Consider the following 20230-nt stretch of genomic DNA (forward strand, 5'->3'; position numbering starts at 1 on the left):
TTTTATTACGTTATTTTGATGTTGGAATTGAAGTTCTAATCAAAGATTGGTACAGAATTTTGGTATCATTCTCACGAATAAATCGGTTGAGTGCTGAGAAAAAAATTTGCGTGCACTAAAGAATATAAGTAGCGTGCCTATTTGTACCAATATTGACAGAAGTGGCGCTTTCATTCTCACAGTGGAGGATCATCATGATCAATGTTTACCGGAGTTTTCTTCAATAGGTTCAACCAGATGAGATATGGTGTCACAAAACTCTAGCGGCGATCTTGGACAGGTAGACTTCCAAAACTCTTAACTGTCCACTGCGGCCTAGGCCGTATTCATCCAGGTTTCGAACCACATCGTATCCTTTGCCCATTTTAATCCCGATCACTGGTGACTGGCAAAAGTAGACGTTTAGTGTGCTTGTGTATTCGACATCCACGTCTTGGTGTGGCTACCGACACGTATTTGGCCTCATGTGTAGAACTGAAGCCCGCCTATTCTTGTTACGATGACAGATAGCCAGCTATAATCACTTTCATCCATAGATTATTGAACCGTTACTTTCACGCTGAAACGGATAGTTTATATCATTCGAGGGCTCATTAGCAGTGGCCCATCCCACAGCATGCCAAAAATTTGGCCACAATTAAGAACACTCAGCACTCATGTCTTACCCATCATGTGACCGATTGACATACTTGGTGTATGCAACAGACACCTGGATGCAGAAACTCTTCATGGAAGCCTGTGAAGCTAGCCAATACACGCTTTGACTGTACGAGTTCCTAGAACAAAGGTGTTTCAGTCGAGAAGGCAACATGAGCATACTGCTTTGAAGATGGTTCAAAAATGGTTGAAATGGCTCTGAGTACTATGGGACTTAACATCTGAGGTCATCAGTCCCCTAGAACTTAGAACTACTTAAGCCTAACTAACCTAAGGACATCACACACATCCATGTCCGAGGCAGGATTCGGACCTACGACCGTAGCTGTCGCGCGGTTACAGACTGAAGCACCTAGAACCGCTTGGCCACACCGGCCGGCTTTTGAAGGTGGCAGGTAAAACTATGGTCAGTAATGCAGAATGGTGATGAAGCGTTTTACACGGATAGCTGGTCCGGGTCGTTTGGATCATTTTTATGCGACTACACCTGATGGTTGCCTTGGCTGAGTCCGCAGAAATGTCATTCTTTTGTAGATGAAATGAAACCACCAAACAGCAGCAAATTTTTGTCCCGAGCTTTACTTGAAGACCAGTTGCACAAGCTTTGTTTTCACCATACGGCATTGAGAACAAATTAACGTTCAGATACCAACGTGTAAGAAATGTTCGCGGACAAATTGTAACTGTTTGGAAGATTCTTTTCATCTGCAAAAGAAAATTTGAACACTCGTATCTGATTTAGAAGGATAGGAGAAGGAGTATCACACAGTTACCGACCTACAGACTACGCCCTGGCTTAAATTCCAAGTCTCTGCAGTGCATGAGAAAGAAGAAAGAAAGAAAGAAAGAGAAATGTAAGGAAACACAGACCACACTCTTCTACAAGAAGGGTAGTACAAGTGATCCAAACAACTACCGTCCAATTACGTTGATGCCCAGATGTAGAATCTTGAAACGTCTTCTTGTCTCCCGTGCAATGACATTTCTCGAACGTAATGATCTCTTCAATTCCAGAAAACTGGATTGCGAAAATTAGTAGCAGAAAAAGAGATATCGAGAGTATAAAGTGCTGCAAGGTACTCGAAATTATAAAAAAGAAGATAAAAGCCACAGGTAAAAACAGAGAAAACTATCAAACCTCACTTTCTCAGTTCCATTGGCGAACGACGAACAGGAAAACAACTGTAGGTCAGCTTCTTTATAAGCTGTAATTTCTCTCATTTTACTGTAGTAGTCATTTGAGAGACAAATGTTGGAGTAAATAATATTTTTCCCCACTTTCAGCGATAAAACTCATTATGAAGCAGGATGTCTTTCTTGCGGCGGTCGGCCACTACAGCTGGTTGAGAATCTCCCTAACGCTCTCACGCTTACTGAGTATGAGCGCCATCTACATCTACGTCTACATGACTACTATGCAGCTCAAACATAAGAGCCTAGCAAAGTATTCATCGAACCACTTTCACACTATTTCTCTACCGTTCCGCTGTAGAGCACAGCTTCGAAAAATCTTTTCGTGCGAGCTCTGGTGTCTCTTATTTTATTGTAATTATCTTTTCTCAATATGTAGGTCGGCGTCAACACAATATTTTCGCATTTGGAAGAGAAAGTTGCAGATTTAAATTTCGTAAAATGGTCTCGCCGCAACGAAAAACGCCTTTGTTTCAATGACTGAAAACCCATCACGTGTACCATATCCGAGACACTCTTTCTCCTGTTTCGCGATAATACAAAACGAACTGCCCTTCTTTGAACTATTTCGATGTCCTTCATCAATCGTATCTGTTGAGGATCACATACCGCTCATCAGTATTCCAGAAGAGTGATGTGGTTGGGAGCAGAATACGGGGCTGCTGGAGTGGAAGGCTGAGTAACAAATCGAGGATAGAATATAAAATTTAATTTATCACACAAGAAAATTCATGCAAGGTACTGATAACAACATATTGACATATAACTTGTTCAATTTAAATGTACACCAGCTCATTTAACATGAATCAACAAGTTATCTAACATCAAACAATCTGCAAATATAAGATTTAAACCTTTCCCAAAATGTTAATGCTTGTAAAATGTTATTACGAAACACAGAATATTACCAAACTGGTCACTGTATTTAAGCCTTACATAACCTAACTGGCACAATGGCTTACAGGAAATAATATCACAGACGTGTAGCAATATCTTCCCACTACAGCTCTGTCTTAGGTGACCTTATGTGCCACAATGATTCACAGAACCAACTCATATAGTTAAATGGTAAATATTATCCACAATGGCGCTTGCGTTATAATCTTACGTACCACGCCGATTTACCAAGGCAAAGCAATTAATGCCAAGTACAGTCTGGACCAGAATAACGGGTGCCCTACCACTGCTTAAACTACCCAGAATCAGTAATGAACTGTATTATAAGACAAACACATTCAGTTCAGACAAGTTAACAAGACAGTGCCTCCATTTGAATTTTATCACAGAAATCCATCAATAGTAGCAGGCCAGACGGTGATTCGAAAAGGATTGATAACGAGTTACCGAACTGTAGGCGGTAGACACTATACCCCCGGCGTGCGATAGATGTGTGGGCCAGAAACCCCGTTGCAACGGGAGCCGTTAACAGCAGTACCCACAGAACTCTTTCTAAAACCACACCGTGAAATGACGTAAAAGTGGTTTCCAAAACAGTTTAATACTCAACAATAGTAATAGAAAAAAGGACAAAAAACAAATACACACGGCGCTTACAATTAACCTTGAATTATTCCTAGCCGTGGTTAAAATTGAATTAATTTTAATCCAACAGGTAAACAGTGGTGTCACAATAGACAAACTTTACTTGACTAGCGTGACAATTTGGGCGTCCCTTAACTGACATAAGTTCAGTAACAAACTGAAATGCAATTTAAAGACACTCAAGTAAGGGTACTGTGAAACACTTCATCAACAATTTAAGCAAACACGTTCACATAGGCACTCCAGTTCATACGTAAATCAACCAGGGCACAAGTCAGTATTTCGACACGCGACGTGGGTACACTCACTGGTCAGCAACGCAGGCCAGAATACGACAGAAAGAAGTCTCGCTGTAACTCCACCATATGTAGATGCACCAAACTAACAGCTCACCTTTAACAATATTAACCAAATGCCGCTAATAAGGTAATGGCCAGAATAACACGAGCCCGTAGCCACAGCGTGAGGAAGGTTGAACTCGTAAACAGAACAAACGACAGTGAGTCACTGCAGCACCTCCAGTTCCGCTGCTGGGCCGGCCCCAACGCAGCTGCCACACTCACACCACTTACCGACGCCACTTCCGCGATCTTTCGGCGTCGCTCCGCCCACGCCCGCTCGTCTCTCTCTCTGCCCGAGACTCCCTTTCGGCTTCCAGCACGGAATCCCAGAGGGCGCACCAACCCGCGCACCGCAAGGCGAATCGAAAGAGATCGACCACACTAAACCGGAACAATCAAATCGCAGGAGCACATGGCACAAAGAGGACGGCAGTTTATTTGTAGACCTCAAGCATCTCCTAAGTGTTGTGCCAACAAATCGCAGCCTTTGGTTCCATTTCCCCATAACATTTTCTACCTGATCGTTCCCGGTTTATTTGTTCGTAATCCTAATGCCTAGGTATTTAGTTTAATTGACAGCCCTTAGATTTAAGTGATTTATAATGTAACTGGAAGTTAGCGGATTCTAGTACTCATGCGAATCATCTAACACTTTTCGATATTGAGAGTCACTGTCATTTTTCGTTCTATACGGATATCTTGTCTTAATCATTTTGTAATTGCTTTTGATCCTCTGACGACTTTACTAGACGATAGATGACAGCGTCATCTACAAACAATCTAAGATGGCTGCTCAGATAGCCTCCTAAATCATTTATATAGATCAGGACCAGAAGAGGATCTGTAACACTTCCTTGGAAACTCCAGATAACACTTTTGTTTTGCTCGATGAATTTCCGCCCGTTTCTACGAACTGCGACCATTCTGACAGGAAATCACCAGAGTAGCTGAACAACTGAGACGATACTCCATACGCACACAATCTGCTTAGAAGTCTCCTGTGAGGATCTTCTCTTCTATTAACCCATCCTGCACACTAGAATCGGGCGAAAGAGCGATTTGTAAGTCACTTCTTTCGTAGACGAATTATGTTTTCATTAGATCCTTTCTATGAGTCTCAACGTGGCACCTACTGTTCCTACAATTTGTATTATGTTGTCATTCAGATTTAAGGCACTCCGGGTAGTTACTCATAGGTATTTGTTGATAGCGCTGTTTCCAGTGATTTTTTGTCAGTAGCTTAAGTGAACACTAGAGGATTTTGTCACCTACAAATGCAATTGCATTGTATTTATTTGCGTCCAGAGTCAACATCCAGTATTTGCACCATTCATCAATCTTCCAGATGCTTTGCTGTATGCCGCGTGACCGCTACGGTCGCAGGTTCGAATCCTGCCTCGGTCATGGATGTGTGTGATGTCCTTAGGCTAGTTAGGTTTAAGTAGTTCTAAGTTCTAGGGGACTGATGACCTCAGATGTTAAGTCCCATAGTGCTCAGAGCCATTTGAACCATTTTTTTTTACTGTATGAGAAGATTCTACTAATATCCGGGCGTTTCGTAATGTTTTTGGAGATTCTGGGCAAACTCCAATTGCAGACGCTACAAAAGAGGTGTTGTGCATCACGGGAGAGGTTCACTACTGAAATTCCGAGAGTGTGCGTTCTGGGAAGAGTCGAACAACACATTGCCGCCTCCCACATTCGTCAACAACGATAACGTGAAAATTCGAAAAATTCAGGCTAATACAGAAGTTTATCGACAGTCATTCTTCCCCTGCGTTATTTGTGAATGTAACAGGGAAGGGGAGAATCAGATAGTGGCGGCAGAAGTACCCTCCGACAGACTGTAATTACAAGCAGAATTAGATGCAATAGTCCTCTTGCACTGCAATCTTTCTATGGGCATCAGCATCGTCCGCCAATAGCCTCATGAAGGCTCCAGCGTTATTCAGTAGTTGTAAACAGCAGCGGCCTTAAATCACTTCCTTGTGGCACTACCAAAGTTATTTTTATATATGTTTATAGCGATCCGTTATGAACGACGTGTTGAATTCCTTCTGCTACGAAGTCATGGAACCAGTCAAAAATATTTTCCGATGCAAGGTAAGCTCGTATTCTGTGCACTGAACGACAATGCGACACTATATCGCATAAAGATACGGCAAAAGGCCTTAGACAGGGCAATCGGGTCCGATCAACCACCATACCATCCTCTGCCAATGGTATCATCGCATGCGGTACGGAGGGGCATGTTGTCAGTATGCTATATTGCTGGTCGTCGTCAGCTTTCTTGATCATGGAACGCTACGGTCGCAGGTTCGAATCCTGCCTCGGGCATGGACGTGTGTGATGTCCTTAGGATAGTTAGGTTTAAGTAGTTCTAAGTTCTAGGGGACTGGTGACCACAGCAGTTAAGTCCCATAGTGCTCAGAGCCATTTGAACCATTGTTTTTGACCATGGAAACGCCACTAGTCGGTTAGTTGGCCTCACGAGGGTGAGTACAGTCCATTTTAGCACTTCTACAACGGAAAACCCCTGTCAGTTCCGGAAATCAAACTCGGGTTCTCCACAAGACAGTTAGCAGCGCTGACAATTCAGCTACGCAGCTACTGATGGGGTAAAAGGGCCTCTTCAGAAGTTTATACAATATTTATCACACACCATATAGATAGTCGCCTTAATGGCACGTAATGCGGAATGAAGCTTGCTCAGAAGTACAGCCGTCTGAACAGTTCTCGCAGCATTCTGCGGCAGCTGTCTTCCGCTGCTCGCCCCTCCGCTTCGTCCCCTCACGTAACACCCGAGAAAGGAGCAGTAGTCGCCCCTGCCGAAAGCTCGCTGATAATTAGGCCACCGTAACGCACAGTGCTCCAATCTCTCGATCCCGCCGACTGCACTTCTCGAACAAGAGGAACAAATTGCACCGCGGGACTCATTAGGCGCTAGAGAGTAAGAAAAATAGTTCCGATCGCCTCTAAAAGCTACTCGCGTGAACAATGCAGCTGCTAGCAGCGGTTGGCTCTCCAACAACAACAACTCCCCGTCTGGCGTCATCTCCAGTACACCTCCCCCACTCCTACGCTTCATTCTTTCTGTCAACCGAATCCGGCGGTCGGTTTAGAAATGACTGCGAGGCTACTTAACGGCAGCAGGCGCGGCCCGCGTACGGGGCGAGTGTATCCGTCGCAGCGCGGGCCGGGGAGCTCGGGCTTTTATCGTCTCCAGCGACGTCACGGGAGGAGAGGCGGTGAGCCGCGACAATGCTGTCAAGGCGCTCCGGAGGCGGCCAGGCGTGGCGGAGGCAGTCCGGGGGAGGAGCGGCGCACAGTAGCAGTGGCAGCGCGGGGGCGAGGCGCGCAACTTGCGATTGTCTCACCTCGCCAGGCGCCGGCAGATAAAACAGTCGAGCGGCAATGGACGGACGAGGCGGGGCGGCGAAGGAGGAGCGAGCTGCGCCGAGTTGGGCGAGACGCGCGCAGGGGAGTTGGGGAGGCCGTGCCGTGTCGCGCCGGGCCTGCTTTTGTTTCCCCGTGTCTCACTGGCGTCGTCGTTGTTTCGGTACGTAATCGGAGCACAGCCGGTTCGGGCGTGGAGCTCTGACACAATGCGCACAATGTCTCTTATCCTGAGCATGTGTACGACTGGACCATTTACTTCGCTGTGCTGTTACCACTACCTTTAAAAATTAAATATTTAGATTCCTTTATAATATGGGTTAAAAATTACAAATTACGCATTTTTACAATATGAGTGCCCCCTTTTCAATGATGTTGCGTCCACATTACGTGACCAATTACCTGACCGCGACACATACCAGTTAGTAAGACAAGGAGACACTTTTCAAACTCTCAATAAACTATAAACGAGGTATCACGAAAAGTGTTAAAGGAATAGAACCTAAGATAGAAAGTGCCCTGAACAAACTGCAACTATCGTGCCAAAACACTAAAATCAAAGTATCACCAAGTAAGTCTACTGTGGTGTGCGTACTGTAAGACCTTCAGTACACAAACCATCAGATTATTTGACTTGTCGCTCTAACGAAGTAGGCGAGTGTCAGCAATACGTCTCGTGGTCTTATCGTGGCGTGTTTATCTTCTGCCGTTAGGTTAGACGATAGAAATGCCAATTGCACGCTTAGAGTAGCAGATTGACAGTGACCAACTTTAAACAGAATTTGATTAATTTTCACACGCATTTATTAAAATAATAACAAGCTTAAAAATAACGTAACTTGGTTCTGGATGCTATTTACAATTGACAATCTGAAGTTCCTTTGGTCTTGTTACGTTAATCTTATTCTCACATATCTCTGATACTTGACAAAGTGTCTATACATTTCTCTTCATGGCTATGTACAGGAATATGACAATCTTATTAGGCGCAGACTGAAACTTGAGTATAGACTGGAACAGACTAATGCAGACTGACTAATCGGAGTTTTTTTTTTTTTTCTTTATTGTGATTTCATTCCCCTGCCCCATATGGGCAGGGGAGGGCTGTCAGCAGCACAATCCGCCGCTCTTCAGCCGAGTGACATGACAACTAAAAGAAGAATAAAATAATACATACATAAGGAGGTAAAAAAGGGGAACATAAAACAGAGTACGGGGAGAAAATGGAGGTAAAAATACACTGACATGTAGACGTTCATAGGGGACAGTTAAAAAAGTCACCAGAAAGTTAAAAAACACAGTTGGCGATGCTTAAAACACAGAGAAGACACTGGATGCGCATGCACAGGTTAAAAGTTGGCCACAGTATTAAAAACACTCCGAAACAACACACGTAAAACCCACTTGGAGCACGCACGACGAAGAATAAAACTACCAGGTGGGACCTGCCGAGGGTCTAATCCGAGGTCTGTACACTCGTTATAATACCTCGCGCGTTCAGGTATCACTGCGCGAGTGTGATCCGCGAGGAGAAAAGGTTCTACGTTAGCAGCAATCTCATTGGCTGCGTTACATATTAATACGCGGATCGGCGGAAGCAGAATTTGGTACGTCTCTATGACAGCGCCATCTCGTAGTGCGGAGATGGACGAGCGCTGCGCCTGCGCTGTTGTGCTTAGCGGGGCGCGCTCTAGTGGGAAAATTGTGTACGCGCTGACTACGCGGAACTATGTACACAACATCTACTTACCTATTATTAAAAGGAAAATTAATCAGAAACCCGACTGTACGAATCGAGCGCTCGCCGGTTCTTCGGCAACGTGACACACGGTACCTGGCAATCATCATTGATGAAAAGTGGAACTTCGGGAAACACATTGACACCGTAACCCAGAAAGCCCTTAAAACACTAAACAATCTCATTTCCATCGGACACAAAAGATTTTATCTCCCCCCTCATCTCATAAAACTATACCATAACAGTATCTTAACATCAATAGTGGGTTACGGCTCGAGAGTCTTGGCACACAGGCTCAAGAGTGATGTGCCCGCCATGACAGTGAGAAGGGTTCAGAGAAACATGATACTCAGATCTGTGGGGGCATATAAGACATCACCAGGGGGAGGCCTATTAGTCATAATGGGGCTCTACCCCTTGGACATCAAAATTAGAGAGCAGGCTGCGTGGTTCTGGGTTAAGAAAGGGAACGTTACGTAGAAGAGATTTTAGGCACTGGGGCTAGGGATAATGGTGAGATTCGGCAAAGGGGCGAATAACTATGGCAAGAACTATGGGAGGCGGATGAAACAGGGCGTAGGACATTTGAACTTCTTCCAAACAATAGGGAACGATTGAAAATGATATACTTTGAACCCACTAGAGGACTAATCCATTTTGTCACTGGACATGGGCCATATCCGACATACTTACGTCGGCTCGGGAAAAGGGCCACAGCCGCGTGTAAATGTCGTGAACCGTATGGTACCCCCGATCATGTGATCTACGAGTGCCCCCTTTTCAATGATGTTGCTTCCACATTACGTGACCAATTACCTGACTGTGACACATACCAACTAATAAGACAACAAGACACTTTTCAAACTCTCAATAAACTAGAAGATGAGGTATCACGAAAAGAGCTAAAGGAATACCTGAGGGACATAAATTAATGTAAAAAATTGAGACATACCAAATACTGAATGCACGCCCTACTCCTATACCGCCTGCGCGTGGATAGGCCGACCTTCCTCGTAGTATGGAATCCGCCACGTACAGGACTAGGGGGACTGGGGAACTACATCACCAATACTAGACAAAGCACCGGATTCGACTTAGGTTAGAACTAGTTATTAGGACTTAGAGTAGGAAATTTGCTGTTAGGAACCTGCAACGAATAACATCTTTGGCCTGCCCAGTGCCAGGGGCACGCCCATCGGGATTAGCTCGAGGGGAAAGGCACTAAACTAGGTTTATATATACCTGACACAACTGTGTCGCTGCAGGGAGTAGAGTCTTAGTTAAGGCGGGTAGGACGTCAAACGGGCCGACTTGGAGCAGGAGAGGCACCGCAGGACATTTTAATTTCCACTGCCTATAATTTTACAAATAAACTCATAAAACTTTGTCAGCATGACCAAGAAGGATTCGGGATTAACACTCGTAGATGCCGGAAGTTCAAAAACATAACATTTCATTTACTGTTGGCTGCATTTGTTGCTATAGGTACACTTTTCTTCATAAGTAAGAGAGACTGTTCGATGAATTTTGCACTACATACAAACCATACTTAGAGGTGTCTGAAACTCTAGACTCAATTTAATTTATGAAAAAATGAATGACCTGTTGCGTTTTAAATTTTATGTTTAGAAAAGAATCAATTCTTGTAGTTAATTATCTCAAGTTTCACCACAGTTTTTAATATATTTGGAAAATTCTGGAGTTTCATACAGCTGTAAGTATGGTTTGTATGCTGTGCAAAATTCATCAAAGAAGCTCTCTTACTTGTGAAGAAAAGTGTACCTATAGCAACAAATGCAGCCAACAGTAAGTGAAAAAATGATGAAATTTCATATCTAAAAAAATTATTTTGTTATGTTTTTGCACTTCCACTGCTATGAGTATGAATCCTGAATCCTTCCTGGTCATGCTGACTAAGTTTTATAAATTTATTTGTAAAAGTATAGACAGTAGAAAATAAAATGTCCTATGGTGCCTCTCCTGCCCCAAGTCGGCCCGTTTGACGTCCTACCCCCTTAAGATAATATACATTAAATATTAATAATAATAATAGTAGAAATTTAGCTGCCAATTGTCATTAGTTATATCTGTAGCTCACAAATTAATTAAACCTATAATTAGCTGTAATTGATGTTGGAACAAATTAGAACCCACTAATCATATAAGGAAGTGGGTTATGTTTGTATGATTATTAATATTAATATCGAAATAAAGAGTATGAGAGACAACGTAACCATTTCAACAAAAGCATCCGGGTGTCCCTGTACCGAGTGAGGTGGCGCAGTGGGTAGCACACTGGACTCGCATTCGGGAGGACGACAGTTCAATCCTACGTCCCGCCATCCTGTTTTAGGTTTTCCGTGACTTCCCTAAATCGTTTCAGCCAATGACGGGATGGTTCCTTTCAAAGGGCACGGACGACTTCCTTCCCTAATCCGATAAGACGGATGACCTCACTGTTCGGTCTCTTCCACCAAATTAACCCAATCCAACACCCATATAAAATGAGGAATTGAGCACTAGATGTCACGACAGGCAGACCCGACAGTAGAGAAAGAGACGGGAAGTACTATACTGTCCGTAGAGAAACAGTAACACCAGAATGGGTTGGTCGGGAAACTTCAGTGACTTTGGCACTGTATCACACAAGCCGCTCGTAGTGAAATTGCGTGCTTATGTTATGTGATTGGATTTGTGATTTCTTGTCAGAGAGGTCACAGTTCGTAGTAATTGACGGAAAGTTATCGAGTAAAACAGAAGTGATTTCTGGCGATCCCCAAGGTGGTGTTATAGGCCCTTTGCTGTTCTTCATCTATATAAAAGATTTGGGAGACAATCTGAGCAGCCGTCTTCGGTTGTTTGCAGATGACGCTGTCGTTTTTCGACTAATAACGTCATCAGAAGATCAAAACAAACTGATAAACGATTTGGAAAAGATATCTGAATGGTGCGAAAAGTGGCAGTTGACCCTAAATAACGAACAGTGTGAGGTCATCCACATGAGTGCTAAAAGGAACTCAAACTTCGGTTACATGATAAATCGGCCTGATCTAAAAGCCGTAAATTCAACTAAATACCTAGGTATTACAACCAAGAACAACTTAAACTGGATAGAACATATAGAAAATATTGTGGGGAAGGCTAACCAAAGACTGCGTTTTATTGATAGGACACTTAGAAAATGTAACAGTCCTACTGAGGAGACTGCCTACAGTTCGCTTGTCGGACCTCTTTTAGAATACTGCTGCGCGGTGTGGGATCCCTACCAGATAGGACTGACTGAGTACATCGAAAAAGTTCGAAGAAAGGCAGCACGTTTTGTATTATCGCGAAATATGTCACAGAAATAACACAGGATTTGGGCTGGAAATCATTAAAAGAAAGGCGTTTTTCGTTGCGACGGAAATTCCAATCACCAACTTTCTCCTCCTAATGAGAAAATATTTTGTTGACACTGACCTACATAGAGAGGAATGATCACCACGATAAAATAAGGGAAATCAGAGCTAGTACGGAAAGATATAGGTGTTCATTCTTTCCGCGCGCTGTACGAGATTGGAATAATAGAGAATTATGAAGGAGGTCCGATGAACCCTCTGCCAGGCACTTAAATGTAATTTGAAGATTGTCCATGTAGATGTAGACTAGTCACTAGATGTCACCTGAGTAACAAATCCACCAGCGACATTTCAATCATTCTATAGCTTCACATCTCGAACGTTGGCGGTATGATTGTGATGTGCCGACGTGAGTTCCACCACAGCTATATCAAGAGCAGGGACATCTCATGTACTAATAGGCAGGGACCACCGAACAGCGCAGAGTGTGGTTTTCAAAAATCCCGTGAAAGCAGGGGAAATAAACCTTTGTGAGTACCAAAGTGCTCCCAGTAGTCCAGGTAGCTCAGTGACAGTGCCTCTGGAGTTAAAAACGATGGGGTACAATTGTCGAGCAGCTCCTCATAAACCACTTTCTTCTGGAGTCAATGCCAAGTGAGAGTTATGATGCTGTAAAAAGCGATGTCACTGGACATTGGATGAAACCACATTCTTCTGGAGTCAGTGCCGACTTATGATGCTGTAAAAAGCGATGTCGCTGGACATTGGATGATTTGAAACGAGGCATTTGGAATGATCGCTCTTGTTATGCCTGTGGCAATTCCTTGGAAAAGTTTGGGGTTGGGGAATGCCTGGAGAACGTTACATGCCATCATGATGTGTGGTGTCAACAGTGAAGTAAGGGTGAGGTCGGGTTTCGGTATGGGGGTGTTTCTCATGGTTAGTTTGTGGTCCTCTTTTTGATCTTAAGAAGTGCTGGTTCCGAAAGGATAAGAAGACGATGATTGATTGTATCAGCGTGACCATGCACTCTGTCATAAAGCAACATGTGTAAGACAGTGGTTTGTGGACTAGCCTGCCCGGAGTCCCGGGTTGAACATCTTTGGGATCCTTCTTGGGTGTCTACTCCCTCAAAACCCTAGCGTCCAACATCACTACTTTGTTTAATTTCAGTTCTTGAAGATGAGTGGGCTGCCGTTGCTCCACAGACAGACACCTCAATGAAAGAGTTCGCAGCAGAGTTCAAGCTGCCATAAAGGCGAAGGGTGGACACACTCCATATTACCGACCACTAATGGGTTTTTGGAGACTTTTGGTCAGATAGCCTATGCTACACAAGTACAGGACGATTGAAAGGATAGATCTGATGCAACACTGTCTGGGACAACGCGACCGCTGCGTTCGCAGATTCGAATCCTGCCTCGGGCATGGATGTGTGTGATTTCCTTAGGTTAGTTAGGTTTAAGTAGTTCTAGGTTCTAGGGGACTGATGACCTCAGATGTTAAGTCCCATAGTGCTCAGAGCCATTTGAACCATCTGATGCAACAACACTATATTCTCTACATAAAAGAAGACAGAACCTAGGGCGAGTTTTCCGTAGACTAGCCACAGCCTCAGTGTAGCCTTCATTCTGCCTGTCCTTGAAACGTCCTTGCAGAAGATAGCGCCTCGCCGGCCGTGTGGCCGTACGGTTCTAGGCGCTTCAGTCTGGAACCGCGTGACCGCTACGGTCGCAGGTTCGAATCCTGCCTCGGGCACGGGTGTGTGTGATGTCCTTAGGTTAGTTAGGTTTAAGTAGGGGACTGATGACCACAGATGTTAAGTCCCATAGTGCTCAGAGCCATTTGAACCATTTAATAGTGTCTGTGTGAAATATTCTTAGTCGTTTGGGACTATATGACCTGAATCGCGGCAGGGTTCACTCTTCATTTAAATCGTGGACGACATTAAATATATTGGCGTCGAAAAAATTTTTGGTGTGAGATTCATTCGATTTCATAGGTATTTACGTGTATGAACGACCAGCTTACGGCGAATTTCAGTCCACGCTTCAAACTAAAATGTTGCCTTGGCCGCAGTTGTGCCGATTCATATGGATGCCGGTGATGCGTTCCCTGTCGTTGGTGTGCGTTAAGTCGAGATTCGAGATGGCGATAACACAACAACAGGTGCAATTCATTTGTAACCATGGGGCGTGATTTTCATCGGGAGCGTGACAGTGCATCTCCTGAAGCTCAGAGCCTTCGGCAGTCACACCAGCTGTCTCAATACACGGGTGTGTAAGTGACGGGAAATCCATTTACACAGCACTCGATAACGTTTTGCACGTAGGCCATAGAATGTTTGTCGCGCCAGGCGTAGGTTACAAGTTCCTCATGTGCCTGTTTGTCGTGTTTTACGACGTTTGTTTCCCAAATCGCGTAGAGTTCAATTGCTACAAGCCCTGTTTGATGACAGTAACAAGGTGTAGAGTTTTGTGAATGTATGAGAGTGAAGCTGAAAGAAAACAATTTCATTTATAAATGATGAAACAATTTTAAAACTACCGTAGTCTGAGAGCCTGCGGCGGTTTTAAAACCATTTAGAAGTTATACTGTGACTGTTGACACCTACATGAAGGAATTAATTTCCTTTTTCGTCTTACGTTCAATAATGGAACTACGTTTCGTTTAAGTGGAAAGTGAATCACTACAACGTAAGCATATGTGTAACATAGCAACTACATAGCACAGACCAGTATCAGAGAAACTCCCAAAAGCGTACGTTTAGCTTAGTTCCCCTACAAAATATTTACATCCCGTTCTTTTTTGCGTAAAGACGGTTACAAGAATCACGTACTTGAGTGTGCTGGGGATCTGACTTTAACCACAACTGCGAGAACATACCGAAAATTAATTTTTAGCAGCCCAAAGCACCACCCAGCTGTCACCTGCATGTATCAGCATTTCTTACTCGTGATGTGCCTCCACGATGGATCGGTTGTATAGATTGTAAGGATCTTGCACTGTGCCGTTAGCCGCCAAGGTTGCCTGATCTCACTCTCTGGAAAACTACTAGTATTTGGTCAGAAATGGGCAAGAGGCGATGGGGAAGCCCCTAATTAACAGGCCCTGCATCTAGAGCTAAATTGCAACTTTACAAATCTCTCATGTGTGAGGGAGGGTGACCGTGATCGTTGTGTTTAATGTGGTCATTGATGTCGACGCTCTCGTTGGCGATGTGCGGAGGGGGTTAGTCCTCTCTTATCCTTCTGTCATTCCGTAGTCATATTTAACAACATAATTATAATATCTGATCAAAAGTATCCGGAGACGTTATAGTGGACATTAATATGGGCTGTCTCCAGCCTTCGCCATATGTCTGCTTCATCGCTGCTGTCAATACTTCCAGTAAGGTATCTCAATGTCTGCGGAGCAATGGCAGGCCATTCTTCCTCAACAGCCGAAATAAGAGAAGGTAGTGCTGTTGGGCGCTGCAGTATGGAACCAACTTGACTTTCTGACTCATCTCAACGATATGCCAATCGGGTTCAGATCTGGCTTGAAAACCATTGGCAGACACATGACAAAGTGTGTGGTCACGAGGGTAAGTCTATTTGCACCAAACAAGAGCAACGTTCAGTGATCCGGTTTTTGCGGTTGGAAGGCGTATCAGGGGCCGAAATTCATGAAGACTTTCGGTACAGTACGGAAACAGTGTTTTGTCACAATGGAGTGTTTACGAATGTATTGAAAAATTCCCTAATGGTCGCACAAGTGTTACGCATGACGAAGAAGCCACACGAGCGTTTACCGCCACAAATGAAGAAACCATTGAGCGTTCACGTGAAATGATTCTCTCATACAGACGATTAACTACTGACGAAGTGGCACATCGTCTGCAAATTAGTCACGGTTCTGCCTACGAAATCATCCACAACAGACTTGGGTTTCATAAAGTTTGTGCAAAAGAACTCACACAGCTGCATAAACAAACGCGCTTGGACATCTGCAAACAACATTTGGATTGCTATGGTAACGAAGGGGACAACTTCTTAGAGGGATCATTACTGGTGGCGAAACATGGTTCCATCATTACGAGCCAGAGAGTAAACGGCAGAGTATGGAATGGAAGCATCCAAATTCGCCGTGCAAGAAAATGTTCAAGACCCAACCGTCCGTAGGAAAACTGATGCTTACGGTTTTTTGGGATTCACAAGGTCCAGTACTGGAACATTACGGGGAAGGGGGCAGAACAATAAACAGTGTACATTACAGTAAGATGCTTACTGCCAGGCTAAAGCCTGCAATTCGAAGCAATCGCCGAGGATTGCTGTCAAAAGGTGTTGTGTTGTTGCACGAGAATGCCCGTCCACATACTGCTGCACACACTGCTGAAACGCTCCAGAAACTCAAATTTGAAGTGCTGGATCATCCTACATATAATCCCAATCTTGCCCCTTCTGACTATCACTTGTTTGGTCCACTCAAACAGGCATTAAGGCGCCGTCGATTTGCCTCGGATGAAGCAGTCAAAGAAGTGGTGCATTCCTGGCTCGCAGCTCAACCGAGAACGTTGTTTTATGAGGGCATCAGGAAGTTTGTATAACTATGGACCAAGAGCTTTGAAATGCATGGAGACTATGTCGAGAAATTATGTTCTTGTAAGTTCTCTATTTGATTATAATAAAATTTTATTACTACTTTGCGGATAATATTTGACTTACCCACGTAAATAATCATCCTCTAGGAACTGCTCCTCTACTGTACGCAACACACAGTGTAGCAAAACGAGTTTATATCCTTTCGCAGTTATCTTTCTAAGCAAAATAAGGAAAAGCACCTCCGTGACGCAACAGCGTCTTCTCTGTACCACTGTTGGCACTGCACATGACGGCAGGTAAATTTCACCTGGCATTCGCCAAACACAGAACTTTCGATCGGATTACCGCAAGGTTCAGCGTGACTCATCACTCCATATCATTCTTTTCCAGTCACCCACTACCGAGCGAGGTGGCGCAGTGGTTAGCACACTGGACTCGCATTCGGGAGGACGACGGTTCAATCCCGTCTCCGGCCATCCCGATTTAGGTTTTCCGTGATATCCCTACATCGTTTCAGGCGAATGCCGAGATGGTTCCTTTGAAAGGGCACGGCCGATTTCCTTCCCAATCCTTCCCTAATCCGAGCTTGCGCTCCGTCTCTAATGACCTCGTTGTCGACGGGACGTTAAACACTAACCACCACCACCACCACCACCACCACCACCACCAGTCACCCACTGTCCAGTGTCGTCGCTCCTTACACCCCATCTAGGGTCGGTTAGCATTAACTGTAGAATGGTGTGACTTACGAGGAGCCGCTCGACTATTGTACCCTATTATTTGTAATTCCCTACCCGCAGTCGCTGTGCTAGACGGATAGCTGTCAGCAGTCTGGAACCAACAAGCCTCTTCTTCGGGTAATTCGATTTTTTACAGTCACATTCTGCGACGTTCGATTGTCCTTGCCCGTCAGCATATGAGGTACGCTTGGTCTTAGATTAGCCGTGGTTGTTCCTTCTGATTTGCAATTCACAGTCCGCCTCCGTAGCATAGCGGTAGCGTTACCGCTACCACGCAGGGGACCTGGGTTCGATTCCCGACAGGGAACTCGGTATTGTGTCCTTCATAATCATTTTCATCATCATTGACACCCAAGTCGGCGATGTGGCGTCAATTAAAAAGGGCTTGCAATACGGCGGCCGAACTCCCCCGAATGAATGGAGGTTCCCAGCCAACAATGCATTTCACAATCACATCACCAAGAGTCGACTTGTATAGCTTTAGAAAGGCTGAAATGTCTCTGCCGAATTTGCCAGTCAGGCAATATCCAATGACTAGATAAAGTTGAAATTCACTGAGCTTATCTTACAGACCCATCCTGCTATTTTTTCGTGGCCACTGACAGCACAGTCCTTCTCTCCTCGTCTTACACTGCCGGGTCCACTTCTCGTCATATCTATTACTTACGGGAGTTCGAATACTTCTGATGATGTTGTGTATAACAATTACAAAAGCATTCGCCCTTCCTCGTCCATACTCATAAAATACACACGAGAGACTTCATACCAAGTCAGAGGAAGACAATGAAAAATTTATATCTGGTGAGACGTTTTATGTGTGATGTTATCTCTGTTTTCTTGTCCATAGTCATTTCTTTCCTCTGTTTTTGTCCTTTCACTCTCCTTTTTTCATATCGAACACCTGATGTCGTAGGCAATGATACTGAACACATGTGATAGAAAAATGCCTGTAAGAAGACCTGAAATTTAGTTTTAATCGTTTACGTTTGTGAAATTCGTACTCTGCTTTAACCAGCGGGATTACGAATCTTAGTTGCCAGTTCTGTCTCGTGTATTTGAACTGGCAAAGAGATATTTGTAATCTAAGAGTATGTAGGTAAATCTGAATTTGATCAAGCCCCCGCATCTTCTCCGCACTTTTTACTTTAGGTTTACTGGTGTTCTTCTACACCTTTCTTGGAATGATCACGATTGTTCCTTCAAAAGACGGTTAACGCTTCGTAAAGGCAGGAGTTGTCCTTCTGTACCTTTCTTCATGGGTATTTCAGCACTGTAATAAATCCCTAGCTCTGTAGTCATCGGAAACGACTATCAATATATTATGATAAGAGTGTCTAAAACAGCGAGTAGGTATTTTAGGGTATAAAAATAATGGATAAAAGAGGAACGTGCGCTTCAAAAATAATTATGTTTTAATTACTGAAGGGAAAGATAAGTGTACTGTGGAACGTGAGTCAGTCACTACTTTAAATATCTGGACCTTTCTGGGGAGAGTTGTTCAAGATGAAACGACCATATGAATACAGCCCGGACTGAGAGTTGTTGGAACAATTCGGTTCACACAAGAAATATTATTTTCCGGTCTGTTATTGAGTGTTATTTGTCAACCTGAGTTCCGTACTGAGTGGAATCAACGCAAAAGATAGAAAATGTTCAAATAATGGTTGCACGATTCGTCAACGGATTGTGTAGTCATCGTATATGTGTCAGAGGAATACTCAATTGACTGCTGCGGATGAAGTTAAAAAAAAGACGTTGAGGATAATGAACAGGTATACAGAATTACATAGGCCTATGTTCCAGAGCGAGTTCAAAAAGATATTGCTTGCTCCAACATACATGTCGCGCAAGAAAACCTGTGGTAAAATTAGAGAAATCCGGGATTATACCTTCCGCGAATTAATTCTGAAGGTGGGAAAATGGTAGCTTCACTATGGACCTGTCGTCACAAACTTAGAGAGTGGTTTGAGAGGTGTACAAGTAGATGGAATTCTAAAACTGCCAGTAAAAATCATTTTAATTGAAATATACACTAGAGCGTCAAAGAAATTTGTAAGGGAATGCGTATTTAAATACAGAGTTATGTAAAACGGACAGAATACGAAGCTGCGGTCGGCAACGCCTGAGTAAGACAACAGTTGTTAGATTGGTTTCTGCTGCTTCAATGGCAGGTTACCAAGATTTAAGTGAGTTCTAACATAGTGTTATAGTCGGCGCACGAGAGATGGGAGACAGCATCTCCGAGGTAGCGATGAAGTTGGAGTTTTCCCATAACACCATTTTATGAGTGTACCATGAATATCAATAATCAGATAAAACATCAGGTCGCCGACATCAATGCGGCCGGAGAAAGATCCTCAAGAACGGGACCAACGACGACTGAAGTGAATCGTTCAACATGACAGATTTGCAGCCCATCCGCAAATTACTGCAGATTTCAATGCTGGGCCATCAAAAAATGTCAACGTGCGAACCATGCGACCAAACGACATCGATATGGGTTTTCGGAGCAAAAGGCTCACTCGTGTACCCTTGATGACTGCACGACACAAAGTTTTATGCTTCGCCTGGGCCATTCAACACCGACATTGACCTTTGATGACTGGAAACATGTTGCCTGCTCGTGCAAGTCTCGTTTCAAATTGTATCGAGAGGATGGACGTGTACGGGTATGGAGACAACCTCATGAATCCATGGTACCTGC

Source organism: Schistocerca serialis, chromosome 4, assembly GCF_023864345.2.
Source record: "Schistocerca serialis cubense isolate TAMUIC-IGC-003099 chromosome 4, iqSchSeri2.2, whole genome shotgun sequence".
NCBI classification, from domain to species: Eukaryota; Metazoa; Arthropoda; class Insecta; order Orthoptera; family Acrididae; genus Schistocerca; species Schistocerca serialis.